The sequence below is a fragment of the Nannobrachium achirus genome, assembly GCF_963921795.1.
Source record: "Nannobrachium achirus genome assembly, chromosome: 11".
In the NCBI taxonomy this organism is placed as follows: Eukaryota; Metazoa; Chordata; class Actinopteri; order Myctophiformes; family Myctophidae; genus Nannobrachium; species Nannobrachium achirus.
This window is the reverse complement of record NC_137820.1, coordinates 40,405,428-40,413,972: the sequence shown is the minus strand read 5'-3', so window position 1 is coordinate 40,413,972 and position 8,545 is coordinate 40,405,428.

Here is an 8,545-nt window from a genome sequence, read left to right as displayed (position 1 = left end):
GATTCAAATACAAAAGCACTGAAAACAAGGTTTTGAGCTTGTGGATCTGCTACTTGATGCTTGTGTGTGATGCTGTAGTATGATCGAGATAGGAGGTTTCCTACCCTACAGCAACAATATAATATACTGAATACATTCTAGTAAATACTGTAACATCTGCGCACCACCTCCATACCTCCAAAACCTGATCAACCCCTACAACCCCACCCGTTCACTCAGATCAGCCAACACAGGGATGCTGACATAACCCTCGCTAAGAACCCCAGGACAAAAATCCACTCGTCCTAGCCAATTTACCCTCCTGGTCCCCAAACTGTCGAATGAACTCCCTTTTGCACTTATCACTCCCTAGCTTCTGCCATGGACTGAAGACTCACCTCTTCAGACTCCACCTAAACCCATAGCACTACTGTAACACTCCCCCTTCCCTCAATGACCATGAAGCTAGATAGCATTTTTAGGTTTTAGAAACGTTTTACTGATAAGGTGTGTGGTCTACCTATGTTATTGTTTTTCTAGATTGATATTCCTGTGCATTGTTACGTTGTTGTCGATGTACTGACATATTATCTTGCTTATTATATTGATGTATTACCTGCTTATTGTAAGTCGCTTTGGATTAAACGCATCTGCTAAATGCCTAAATTGTAAATGGTAATTGCTACTGAGTGTCTAACCAAAAGTATCGGAAGTACCGTCCAAGGAAGTTGCATTGACGGTTTGGAGCTCTTTCTACAGTACATCCCCCTAGCATGAAACCAAACAGTGTTGTAATTGTTCCAAAAAAGATGGCTTCAGGGGAAAGTACATTTAACAGTTTAACAGAAGTCCCGCCTAATGGACACACTCAGCATTATGTCCTTAGCAGGCGGCAAGGAAGAGCTCTTGGAATTGAAGCCAGTACGGAAGTCGTTAAAATGCCTACAAGGTGTATTTATATTCCAGTATGTTTTTCATGAATTTTAAGCTTGCAGTTCGGCTATGTTCACAATGTATTTGTGGAACCGAGTCAAACTAAATGTAATATGCCTACACTTCCAAGTGCTTGTCAGGGTGGTGGGGTCCCCAGTTCAAATATGATTGTTAACTTGAAAAGTTTGGGAAATCACTATGCAGAATAAGTCTATAATCAGGCGCAAGGGTTGAGAGACACTACAATGTACCAGTGATACATTTCAGAGCCAGTATGCAAAACAACAAAAGCTCAGAAGAGCGAAAAGTTACTGATTAGAATCACTGGGGCTTTTGTGATGGTTACGCAACATGCCCCACTAGGGCATGCATGGCAAAGGGGGCTGAAATTATGGAGTCAAATGTATTCCGAACAGAGAATCTAAATTCATGAGTTGTTGGGTAGTCAGCTAAGGTGAAGGCTTAACTTTGCCAGTCTATTTGTGCTTGGGACTGGCATAACGCATGTTAGTTTATCCCCAGCTAAAGCAGTGCTATTAAAATAGCCATAATGTTTATTTTGTATCAGAAAAGAAATACTGTACATACTGCGTACATGCTTATATTATGGTCATTGTATGGCTACACAAACCAACCCATACATTATTTCCTGGATAAAGTGCAATGTGTATTGCAGTACTGTAAATTGTTCCTACAATTACATAATATCATCTCACACTGTATGTCCAAAACTGTTCCATTTCATGATTAATATTCAAAAGTAGCAGATCCACGTCACTTAACACCACATTTCGAGCTTGCAGATCTGCGACTTTTTTCTTTCTTTTTAAAATATATGTTTTGGTTTTATATTCGGCCTTTACTGATATGACAATAGGAAATGGGGAAAGAGAGACGGAGAGTGACACGCAGCAAAGCTCGTCGGGATCGGGACTCGCAATACGCTGCCAGACTGCAATTAGCCTATACTGTATAGGTGCCCGACTGCCCGGACCGCTACACCAGCCGACCCGGGCCCAGATCTGCTACTTTTGATGCTTTGGGGTGAGGCTATAGTATAATAAGTACTAGGGACATACAGTACATTTATGAACAAAACACAACAAGTTAGAATATGGGAGATTGGAGGTTTCTGCCCGACAGCAACACTATATTGACAGAACGGAGTAAAAGAACAATGTACTGGTCAAACATCTCTCTGGGACAACAAAGAGAGAAGTGGTCTGACATGGATGGAAGGACACTGCAGCTGCTTGTCCATCTATAAAACAAGCCTCCAGCTGGATACTAAAAGAGAATCTCAGACCGACAGGGTCTACTTTCTGCTTGTAGGAAATGTCTGAAAATGGCAAGATGAACTCTGGGTTGACAGGTTTTATTATTCAGCGTGAAGACTGACTGCTCAGCCACAGCCCACGCCGAGCGTAAAGGCAGAGAGGGAATAAAGATATCTATCAGTTTTTATAGCAAGGACACAAGGAAGGAAGCACAGAGGAAGAGAAGGGGAAGGAAAGAGGAGACATGAAGGGAGGAGGGAAAGGAAGGCAGAAGGATGGATGGAAGGAAGGATAGAATGAATGAATGAATGAATGAATGAATGAATGAATGTACTGTATGCCTACTTGTGCACCAGCAAAGCACGCCTTAGGACACACTTGTTGATAGTGATGTCACCAGGGACGCTGGCCCCTGATTGGCTAAACACAAACAGAAGTCGCGACAGAGGATGCAACGGAAACACTGAACGCAGTACTTGCGCACTCTGCTGGCGCAAGTAAAGAAAGAGGATGGAAGGATGGACAGAAAAGAAGAAGGAGGGAAGTAATGAAGGGAAGAAAGACGGAAATAAAGACATATATGCAGGGGGTCGATTTCAGGCCAAGGACCCCTTAGCTGAGAGAGAGATGAAGCAGGGACCCCCACAACCTGTTCATAGATTCCATATAGTTTCATCGTTTGACAGCATGATTCATGTCAATTTGTGTTTTCAGATATTTAACCACTTGAGCCGTCACTACCAAATAAACGTGACCTTTCACTCTGTACTTAGTTTGCTCTTTTTCCCCTCTACACCAAACCTCTTTGCCGAAAATAGCCGATCTACAAGCTCACAATGCCTCGCAGCGCGAGGCGTTGTGAGCTTGTAGATCTGCTATTTTTGGCTACAGTTCTCAGACTATGGAACGGAAAGTTCCATAGTCTACAGTTCTCAGACTATGGAACGGAAAGTTGTTAATATAAAAAGGATTGGAAGGATTGGAAGATTTGGAGGACCCCCTGTAGTAACTCTCAGGACCCCCTAGGGGTCCCGGACTCCCTGTTGAAGATCCCTGACACAATGGATGGAAGGGCAAAAAGGGTGGAAGGAAGGACAGAAGACGAAAGAAAAGATGGATAGAAGGCTGTAATGAAGGCAGGAAGGACTTTAGGAAGCAAGTGAAGAGAAAGAAGGAAAGGACAGAAGGTAGTAGGACAGAAGGAAGCTCAAATACCGTAGGTGCAGGGAACTCCTAACCTCGGGACAATGCAGAGGAATAGCAGCCAAACAGGTGGATGGGATGGAGCCAGGGTTTGCTGGAGGGCTAGTCTTGGGTAGTCTGTGGGTTACACATTCATTTAGATTACGCTCCAACTCACACAGGCAGGCAAGCATGCACACGTGCGCACGCACGCACGCACGCACGCGCACGCACGCACGCACGCACGCACGCACGCACGCACGCACGCACGCACGCACGCACGCACGCACGCACGCACGCACGCACGCACGCACGCACGCACGCACGCACGCACGCACACACACACACACACACACACACACACACACACACACACACACACACACACACACACACACACACACACACACACACACACCACACCCCCCCCCCCCCCCCCCCCCCCACCGGATGATTATGGAGGCAGTAAGGAAGTATGCAAATTTGGTTAGTTGCAGTCATTTAGATTGCTTAATATGTTTCCCATTAGGTAGCCTCTCTCAGGCGATCGATAACCTGCTTCTCAAGGTTCTGTATACCATATAGCCATGCCGCAGTCGACCTCACTAAGCCACACATTTGATGAAATTGCATCTATGGCGTATGGTGCACTGCGCGTGGGTCTTCAAAAGGGACTCCAGGACCCCTGGGGGGTCCTCAGAGTTACGGCATAATCTTTGTGCAATAGGACCATTTTAATTTTACTTTATTATTATATGCATATGTTAAATTAAATTGAACCCAACATTATGTATTCTGGGGGCAACATTTGGGGGAAAATAGCAGATCTACAAGCTCGGCTAATTGTCGGTGATTGTTGGTGTAGAGTGGAAAGTAGACAGGTTTAAATGGTTCAACGTCTTAAAATGCACATGAATCCAACGGAATAGAAAAGGTCTAAAGGCCTAAACAAAAAAAACAACAAACAAACAAAACAAATAATGCACAACACTGATGACAGTGCTGTCAAATGAGTCTATGAAGCTATCTATAAAATCTGTGAAAAAAAAAAGTTTAATCAGCAACATATGTAGTAGGGGTCCCTATCTCTCCTCTCAGCTAAGGGGTCCTTGGCCTTAAAAAAAGAAAAAAATACCCCTGGTGCACTGTATAAAGTCAACTCCAAAACAAGTTCTTGCACTTGGCAAAGTATTATTATTTTAAGTTGAACATCAAAGACAAGCAGCAAATCGGGGGAAACAGCATATCTCTTGATGACTCATAATCAGGCTAGAACATTCTAATCAGTTCCAAAGTGGCCACTTAAAATATAATTGTAAAAATGCTGTTTGTTGCCAGGTGCTGCAGGCAAAAATGACAATTTGTATTTGTAAATTTTGACCCTATGGTTTTGTCCAACATTCCATACTGATATACTATTCAGCAAGGCAAATTAGTATGCAAAAGGAATGCCATAAAATACTTAAGTCTTGCAAGATATTCACAGTAAAGTAGCAAAAAAGAAGAAGAAAAGAAATAGCAGACGTGTTATGAGCTTGTTGTCCTGCAATTTAAAACAAAAAAAGAGAAATATTGTTTAAGTCTGTCAGTGTTTATTTACTGCAAAAAAAAAAGCTTGTGACTAAATCATAACTACACCAGATCCATTGGGACACAGGTTTTTGTTTTTGCATAATGAGTAGCCTACTTTTCCTTTTGGTGCCAATACTTTTGTGGTTTACTCAGGTACATTTTTAATACTGAACTTTTAATTTGTAACACAGTATTTTACTTGTGGTGTTGATACTGTACTTTTACAAGTTAAAAAAGAAAGAAGTCAAGATGGAAGGAAGGTCAGAAGGAGGAGGAGAAAGGACACAAGAGGATATAATGATCTCTTTGACAGACTCACTTGTAAAGTCTATTAGCCGGCTCTCTTGTGTATTTCGGTGAATAATGTGGCATGTGGAAAAGAAACACTGAATAATGAAAAATCACATCAGCCGGGCAATTTGCCAAAACGACTCCATCCTCATAATCAAACTTGTGAAGGCGGTTTATTACCGAGACTTCACGTTATGCTCCATTGTGAATTATGTTTCCATGGCAGTAATCATTTTTGTTAGAGGAGATGTAAGGTTTCATTATTTTTCATTATTTATTTCTTCAAAATGACTTATCTCCGAATGAAACAAAAAACTGATCTTGGCATCAATTTGCTTTATCCGTTGGCTCTTGTCTGGGCCGCCCGTAATGAATCAGATACACTTACAATGACTGTCAGAAATGTAAATGGTAGAGATGGGACTGTTCGCGAACGAATCGAGTCTTTTGAACGGCTCTTTGAAATGTCACAGAGTGACTGTCCTATGAGTCACAGGGTGACTGGACAAAAATGGTAAAGTTTTATAATGAGCATCAGTGAGCCATTATTGCGACCGTAGGTCGCAGTTTAGTATCAAAACCTCCACCGGCCGTCCGTCGGTCGGTCACACGTCACACGTCACACCTTTGCCCTGCTCATATCTCCGCATCAGTATGACATCACACCACATGTGTACACAAACCTTTGTGTACGTTGCTGTGGCAACAGTCTGTTGTTGCTGGTCTGTTAGTGTACGTTAGCAACCACCTTAGCAACCATGGTTTTACCCTAGCAACCAACTGTTTACCCTAGTCTCAATATATTGAATCCACTTTCACGATGTAAAGTCCAGTTCAACATTTCAAACACCAAAAATGGTAAAATACCAAACAATACAGGTTCTCAGGGTTCTTGAAGATCAAGAGTCTTGGTCAAATACTTCTGTTGGTTTCTGCACTGATCATTTATACAATTCAGCTGTGTTTGCTCGTGTCATCATGATGAGGTCATAAATCAGCCATGCCCAAATATAGATTTTACGGGTTTACATGCTTACTCAGTTATTCGTTATGTGAAAGTCCTATGACGTCTATGATATCTGACATCATCATACATACATTCCCTTTTATGCCCATAAATGGAGATCCCCTCTGTAGAACCAGCCACTGACATCACTGTAATGTCAGGGGAACCAAATCCCTTTTATGCCCATATATGGAGATCCCTGTGATGCCAGGGGAACCAAATCCCTTTTATGCCCATATATGGAGATATGGAGATCCCCGTGTTGCCAGGGTAACCAAATCCATTTTATGCCCATATATGGAGATCCCTGTGATGCCAGGGGAACCAAATCCCTTTTACGCCCATATATGGAGATCCCTTATGTCATCAATATTAAGCCCATATCTGTGAATATCTATGGGTACCAGATGTCTCCATATATGGTTAAATGGTCCGATATACATCACTGGCCAGAAGACCAAGAAATGGTGCAACCTCGCCCTTTGCTTTTCTCCCTTAGGCATCTTACTGGTAGGTAGTTTAATGAGGAATGCAGTATGGTGGTAGGTAGGTAGTTATGGCCTTTGATGTAAGATTTTCACTTTCTAGGATAACTATATTTGCTATTCCCAGATGATGCCCTTTTAGGGTACCCCTCATGCCCATATATGGAGATCCCCAGGCTTTACTAATTAACATAAGTTTTATGCCCATATATGGAGATCATTGTCCCAATGTCATCAGATATATGGGCATAAATGGACACAGGCAAACTAGATGGGCTGTTTGGATATCCAGATGTGTGATGTAAGTGTTTTATTCCAAATGTGGCACCCCACAGACATATTTCCAGAAACAAAATCCCTTTCATGCCCATATATGGAGATTTCTGATGTCATCAATCCCAGGCCCTGTAAAAACATGGTTGCTATGGTAAACAGTTGGTTGCTAGGGTAAACAGTTGGTTGCTAGGGTAAGAAAACATGGTTGCTATGGTAAACAATTGGTTGCTAGGGTAAACAGTTGGTTGCTAGGGTAAAAAAAACATGGTTGCTGTGGTAAACAGTTGGTTGCTAGGGTAAACAGTTGGTTGCTAAGGTAAAAAACATGGTTGCTATGGTAAACAGTTGGTTAGTAGGGTAAACCTTCAATGATTTTGACATCTTGTTACTAATCTGTCTGTAGATAATGCCGGTCTTATATAAGGGTCATTTGTGTACGGTGTGATGTCATACTGATGTCAGCAGTGTGACAGGAGATAAGCGACCAACGGTCGCTTATCTCCCGATTAGGGAGTCTTACTGGTTATATGAAGATACTAGGGGTGAGAATAGGTGAAGCCAGAGCAGTGTATGTAGAGTGGCGTCACGCTTTGATCTCGCCGCAGACCGGAAGTGGCGTCGCTGGAGCCTGGTTTCATTCTTAACAAGCCTCTGCTGCTCTTCAGCCCTGTTCACCTCCATTGTATTTCACTCGCTGGTAAGTAGACTAAATCAGGTCTTTTTCACCCTTTTAACGCATTCACGGGCCTCGTCCAAGGTAGGCAACATTATTATTTCACGTAATCGGCTCTAGTTAATGTTTAATGTAAGAAATTTGACTTTTAAATTATTTACTTTATTGACTTTAAAATTGACTTAAATTAACATGGAGGCCTGTGAATGCGTTAAAATGGGGAAAAGACATGATTTAGTCTACTTACCAGCGAGTGAAAATGCCTTGGTTACAATGGAGGTGGACGGGGCTGAAGAGCAGCAGGAATATCACCAGACTCCAGTACGCGAAATAGTGACATCATGTCCGCTTTCCACGCTTACAATGGGAGTCAACGTAAGTGTCATAACTCTCTCTTTCTACGGGTCCGGGTGAAGTGTGTGGTCCTTTCTCTTTAACCCAATAAGACCTGGAATTATTTTTATACTTCAGCTATTGAAAAATAGCAGATATACAAGGTCACAGCTTGCGAGCTTGTAGATCTGTTTTTTTTTATCATTACTTTTTTTTTGCAAATCTTTGAATATAGGCCTACTGTGTGTTTTAAAGTGAACATTTGTAACTCAAATATTTGCTTCTGGGGGGTCCCAGATACATAATATTTTGAGAGGGTCGGTGGCGAAATAGGATATAATTCTAGGGGTCCTTGACATGAAAAGGTTTGGGAACCCCTGATGACGTAGAAACGTGTTTTTCAAAAACCTTAGAAGGATTTAGAAGACATTTATAGAATCGGGTCAAAAAGACTTGCAGCTCAAATGTTCATGATAACATAAATCTAAAGATAGATCTAAAGCATAAAATATTGGTTAAAGTAATAATGTGTTTCCGG